Below are 6000 nucleotides of genomic sequence, written 5' to 3' on the forward strand. Positions count from 1 at the left end.
TCAGAAAAAAAAAAAAAAGGCCTGATAAATAGAAGAGTGGACTTTGAATAAGTCTTTCTTTCACTCTTCCAGGTTCCATACTTCTGTTAAAGGTGTGACAAGCTAACCTGTATACAAAGCTCACTGTATACAGTACAGTGTTCAAGAACTCAGGTTCTGTAATCGAAGGTGGATTTGAGTCCCAGTGCCTCCACTGACTAGCTGTGAGACCTCAAGGTTAAGGTTACGTAACCTCTCAGGCCAACTGTCTTCATCTGTTAACTGATTGTATAATAATAGATATACATTATTGTGGTGGGGAAAATGAGACAATGTACTATTCATGGCATACAGTAGGTGCTCAATTAATATTTGATGAAGAGATGAAATGCATGATCTAGGAAATGTACTCTGTGCCTGCACAGAGTAAGTGTTCAAGAAATAGATGTTGTCAGGGTTGTTTAAAAGAACAAAGCAGAAGAATTATCTTCTAGGCTGATCAGGGTATTTGTCCTTATTTAGCATTTATAATAGCAGTTCATATTCAATTTTTACCTTTATTATTAGCTTAGAATCTAATCTGAGGTTATTATTTTAAATTTTCATTCTGCCTTCTCTCTCATAATAATCCATTTCACCATAATTGTCTTCCCCAGAGGAACCCATCCTTGGCTCATTGGTTTTATTACCCAGTGGCATCAGTAAAGCGTTTGTCCATTTAGGGGCAGTAAAAGAGAGACCAGAAGGAATAAGAGATCTCACGAAACTCACAGTGTCATTATCAGTCATTGAGTGGAGGAAAAGCAATCACAGGACTTCGAGTCAAAGCTCTGTCCAGACAAGCATACTGGTAATAGCCACGTGATCTATTTAAGGCAAAAAGGCAATTATTTAAAAATCCATTCCATGCAAATTACCTGGAGTGTAAGTAGGTTCACTCAACCTGATATATACAGAGGTGGGCCAAGTAGGTTTACAGTTGTAACACAATAATTAATAAATAACAAAACAAGAATAAACTCTGTGTTTCATGCACAACTTTAAACCTACTTTTGCCCACCCCTCTATGTAATCATAAACATAAGAACTCAAAGATCAATATCTGTATGTTCTTGTCCCGCTTGTTAGTCAATGAGGCACATACTTTGCTGGCTACTCCTCTGCCTGCTGTTCCATGGACAGAAATAGCTCAAGTGTGTGCACAGCGTGAGCGCATACACGCATTTTAGTGGTACTCACACCCTGTTCTCCCGGTCTGGAATAAGTGACTGCAGATACAGTTAAGATCCCCAGGAGTGCTGCTTTAATGCTGAATTTAGCACGTCAGGGCAATTTCCATAAGAGCCACTTATGATACCAGAAAGCAAAGTTCAAACTTCAGTTCCTGGAGGACACTGAAGGGCACGACAAGATGATGGAGAAGTCTCTTTTCTAAGCATAAATGTCTGCAGCCATCACAAGGGAGATGGCCAAAGGTCATTATATGAGGGGAGCATTCCATAAATGAATGTGATAGATTCTCTGCAAGCTGAGTAAATACTTGCTGCCTTTCCTGACATTGCTTCTATGATGTAATTTCCATACAAGCTTCCTAAGGATATTTCCTTTCTCACTAAGGATGGAATGCTGTTGGAGAACTAGGATTTACCCAGTGAATTGGAGGATTGGAGTGGTTCCAGAAGAGGAATCAGTCAGCACAAAAGTATGGAGGGGAGGTTCAGCTTGGCAGGCTCTGGTGACCCACTACATCTAATCAGACTGGAGGGGAACACCCACTTAGGGGAGTGGGAGAAAGGAAGCCAGATGGTCATTTTTTAGGATTTTTGCTGAAGACTACCAGACGCTTCTGAAAGACACAAAGCAGGTGAGTGACATCATCAAACTGACATTTTAGAAAAACACACAGGTCCCAACAAAGAGAATGGCTTGGGGAGTGCCAGACTGCAGGCATGAGGCGGGGCGGGGAGGGGGTGCTTAAGAGGCAGTTGCCATTGCCCACCTTTTTAAAGTCAGTGCAAGCCAAACTAACACTGGTGAAGGGGAAAGGTGAGCAGGGGGTGGTGTCAGGTTCAAGAGAAAAAACAGAGGCAGAATAAATGGGATTTAGAGGTTAATTGTATTCATGCAGCTCTGCCCTGATGATGGTAGATGGCCATGTCCCTGATCAAGACTGAAATGCATTTTACAGGAAGAAGCGAGTGTTGTGAGGAAAGGTAAGTTCAGGCTGTGCCATGGTAAGTTGGGTTGCCTACAGGACAAGGTCCTGAGAGAAATCTGCTGGGACTTACATTGGTGGTGGGTGGTGTTTGTCTATACATTGATTCTTTCCTAAAGATTTGTGTGTAGGTGTTATCAGGATTGATTTAGGCATTATCTGCAGGCAAATCATCATTAAAACCATGGATATGGATGAGATTGTCAAGGAAGACCCCAGACTTCAAAATAAGAAAATAATAGCTTAAGGTAAAAGGCAGAGAAAGAGAAGTTCATGAAGACTGAGAAGGCAGAGTTAGAAGCCAACGAAGGAGAGATTGTCAAGAAAGAGGAAGAGGTAAAGAGAAGAGATACAGCAAGAGATCAAGTTATAGAAGAACTTGAAAGTGTCCACTGGATTCCATAGGGTTGATGGAATGGTCAGAAAAGGGACAGGACAATGGGTGGAGCATCAGCCTGCGGACTGAAGGATCCCAGGTTCGATTCCGGACAAGGGCATATGCCTGGGTTGCAGGCTCAATCCCAGTAGTGAGCATGCAGGAGGCAGCTGGTCAATTGATTCTCTCTCATCATTGATGGTTCTATCTTTCTCCCTCTCTCTTCCTCGCTCTGAAATCAATAAAAATATTTTTTAAAGGGACAGGACAGCAAGGAGGGACCATGAGTGGTTATTCATGAGCTGGTGGGTTGGCTGGCTGGTACAAAACAGAAGACACTCAAAATTTTCTACCTTATGGTGGGAAGCCAGTTAGAGATAGAACTGAGAGACAGGAGAATAAAGAAAATGAGTGATGGATGTAGTCCCTCAGGAAGCCAATTGGGGATGTAGTTCCAAACCCAAGAGAATGGATTACTCAAAGGTTGAGAAGCACATGTCTGCCATTGAGACGTGAGAGGGACAGCGAGGGATGTATGAATGTCCATGTGGATATTATGGGAGCTAGGCTAGGCCCGCCTGATGGGGAAATTAGTATGCATACTCGTTACATTGAAGAAATTAATCTTGTCCATCATTCTATTAATACCTATTAATGAGACTCCCACAATTTCCAAAGCCCAAAGTGACTGAGCTTATGGTGATGAGTTTCAGGAAGCTGAGGATGCACCATACAGTCATCAGTGATGGGTGGTTTTTTGTTTTGTTTTGGTTTGTATTTTCTACTCTAACTGAAAACACAGCCTGGTTTATTTTTGATTCAATTTCTTTCAAGCTATAGTCTTTTGGTCATACCAATTTCAAGCAATTTCATTTTCCTTAGTGTCAGGCTTTTGTGTCTTTGCCCCTCAAAAATCAGCAGCTATTGGAAAGGTATTTACTATGATCAATAACCATTTGAAAATAGAAACTCAGATATGTTAGATGAGTCCTACCTTTTACACATCTTTCTCAGAAGCAACCTTTTCTCCTACCCACATCACACTGTAAGTGGGCCCATTCAGGAGGATGCTTCAAGTTTCTATTATAGAAAGTCACAACTGGTACACACGAGGTCCCTTTCATCAGTAAAGCACCCATTTCCAAATGGGATGTGGAGCAAATCCAATGCAGTGTGAGAAGCTGTTCAGCAAGGGGAAAACTCACACTAGGTGAGGAATCAATTACTGAAGGGCTTACCCTTTCCAACCCACTCACTGTATAGCACATAAACAGAAGCCCAGAGTGAGTGCCATATGGTTAATTGGGATCAAGGCCAGGCCCAGAATCCAGGTCTCCTGACTCCCCTCCCTCTATTCATTCCTCCTCTCAGAACATCTGGTTTTCCTGCTGGGCAGCAAACTCTGAAGGGCCATGGGAACTCTTCCATCTTGTTCACTTAGGTATCCCCAGCATAGAGGTGACAATACAAAATATCTGTTAGTAGGTTAACCACAATCAGGGTTCATCGCTGTTGGTCATTTGTGAGGTTTCATGCAGAGCTGAAAGGTCAGAGTAAAAGGTCTCAACAGAAAGAAAAATAATCACCAACCCATAAACACATAGTTTATGAACTCTGATAATCCCAGGACTCCAGATATGACTGGAGGGTGTGGAAGCCTTGGGAATAGCAGCTGTGGAGCCACCTCTTGCTAACAGGGTCTGTGCCGGGGTTTCATTACTCCTCCAGTTGGCAGGCACCACGCCCCTAGCCTTCTATGCAGCCTGAGAACAGAAGTTTCCACATTGCCTCTCAGTCAGCTTTAACCAACTTGAATCCTCCTTGAAATATTTAACAGGCTCTCTCCTCTCCCCCAAACACTGTAACTGCTAAGCCTCCTTTCATCTTCCCATAATCAAACCTGCCTAAATTTTTATGTGAATTGAAATCACATGTCCTTTTGCACATTCTCAATGCATTCCATGCTTCAGGGGACAGCCCCTGCGGAGTCTGCAGGCACTTCAGGGAGTTAGGATTTGAAAGTAGCATGAACCACAGTTGACGTTTGTTTTTTTCAAACAAGACCCTGAAAGGTTCTTCGTTTTGCTGAAAACCATGTGCCGGCTTGATGCCTTTCTACTCTGGTTGAGACCAAATGCTTCTCAAATGAATCTGCTGGAAGGGTTTCTAACAAGAAGTATATTCCCCTCTAAGCATTCTTCAGTTTGTGTTTGGTTTGGGTTAATTGATTAATGGTGAAAATAAGTACTTACATTGTTTGCCCCTAAATCAGGAGTTGCTGCTGCTGCTGCTGCTGCTGCTCTATCCCATCGTGACAGCCTGCTGTTACTCACAGCTGGCAGACACTGTGAACTTTGATGCCACGTCAGCCGCCCGGAACCGTTTTGCTTCAGCAACAGTTTCCCAACGGTATGATTTCGTGTGTGGACCCTAAGGCTGGAAACAGGACCGGGCCGCCATCTTGAGAAGGTCAAAGAAAAGAAGCCACAACCTGAGATTACAGAGAGAAACCTCACAAACCACTTCATGTGATTAAATAAGAATTCCAAGGAGAACTTAAATAGTATATTGACTTTCTAAACAACCATGATAAGTTAATAATGCACACAAAAAAAACCAGGATTAGAAACTGAAAAAGTAAAATTTAGTTCATTAAAAAAGTATGATGTTGGAGTGGCCAAAAACTAAAAAAGCAAATGCTTATGAATAGGGAAGTGGTTGACTAGATTGTGAGACATTTCTGTCATGGAATATTAGGTTATCTAGTAAATTATAAATTATAGCTACATCAGTGGAGGGGTCTACAGCATATCAATGAGCAAAAAAATGTATAATATTATACCATTTGGAGTTGCAATGACATATTATCAAGTAAAAAATAATATTATCCCATATGCTATTATGTATGCATTTCTAATAATATGTGATTATATATCCAAGCATTTTTGTATTTAAATAGATAAAAAATATATAAAAGATATATACCTGGCTGTTAATAATACTACCTCTTTTGCTTCAGGGAAAGAGTGTACAGGAACAATGAATGAGGGTAGAAGGAACTTTTTAAGAGGCTTAACAATAAAACAGCACTTATTACATTCCATCCCAGATAAAATTACCTGTATGGGAATGGTGTTTGTGCATAAAAAGTATGTCTAAGTTTACAAAAGTGTTCATTAGATATCTTCAGTTGGTGCGATTACAGATAACTTGTATTTTATTCTCTATAATCTTATGTATATTTTAATTTTGTCAAAGAAAAAAATTTATATAATCAGAAAAAAACAAACAGTAAAGCTGTTTGTATTATGTAAAACTTGTTGACAACTGGTAACTTGCCTGAACTCTTAATGCCTCTGAGTCCCTCTGCTAACTCTTCAGTAGATGTGAGCTTTTCCTCTATGTTCCAATTACACTCAAGATTTCTTCA

At 40.9% G+C, this 6000-nt stretch overlaps 1 protein-coding gene across 2 annotated transcripts in view; it reads right to left on the bottom strand.

Moving 5' to 3' along the window:
• SEC16B (SEC16 homolog B, endoplasmic reticulum export factor) overlaps positions 1 to 5138 on the bottom strand; it is a 45857-nt gene extending 40719 nt beyond the window's left edge. For both annotated transcript variants that reach the window (XM_079762126.1, XM_079762128.1), the window contains exon 1: positions 4823 to 5138. The gene's annotated coding sequence lies outside the window, so the exon portion shown is untranslated. The remainder of the gene's footprint in view (positions 1 to 4822) is intronic.
• Positions 5139 to 6000: the final 862 nt, after the last annotated feature.

Source organism: Cnephaeus nilssonii (genome assembly GCF_951640355.1).
Source record: "Cnephaeus nilssonii genome assembly, chromosome: 21".
NCBI classification, from domain to species: Eukaryota; Metazoa; Chordata; class Mammalia; order Chiroptera; family Vespertilionidae; genus Cnephaeus; species Cnephaeus nilssonii.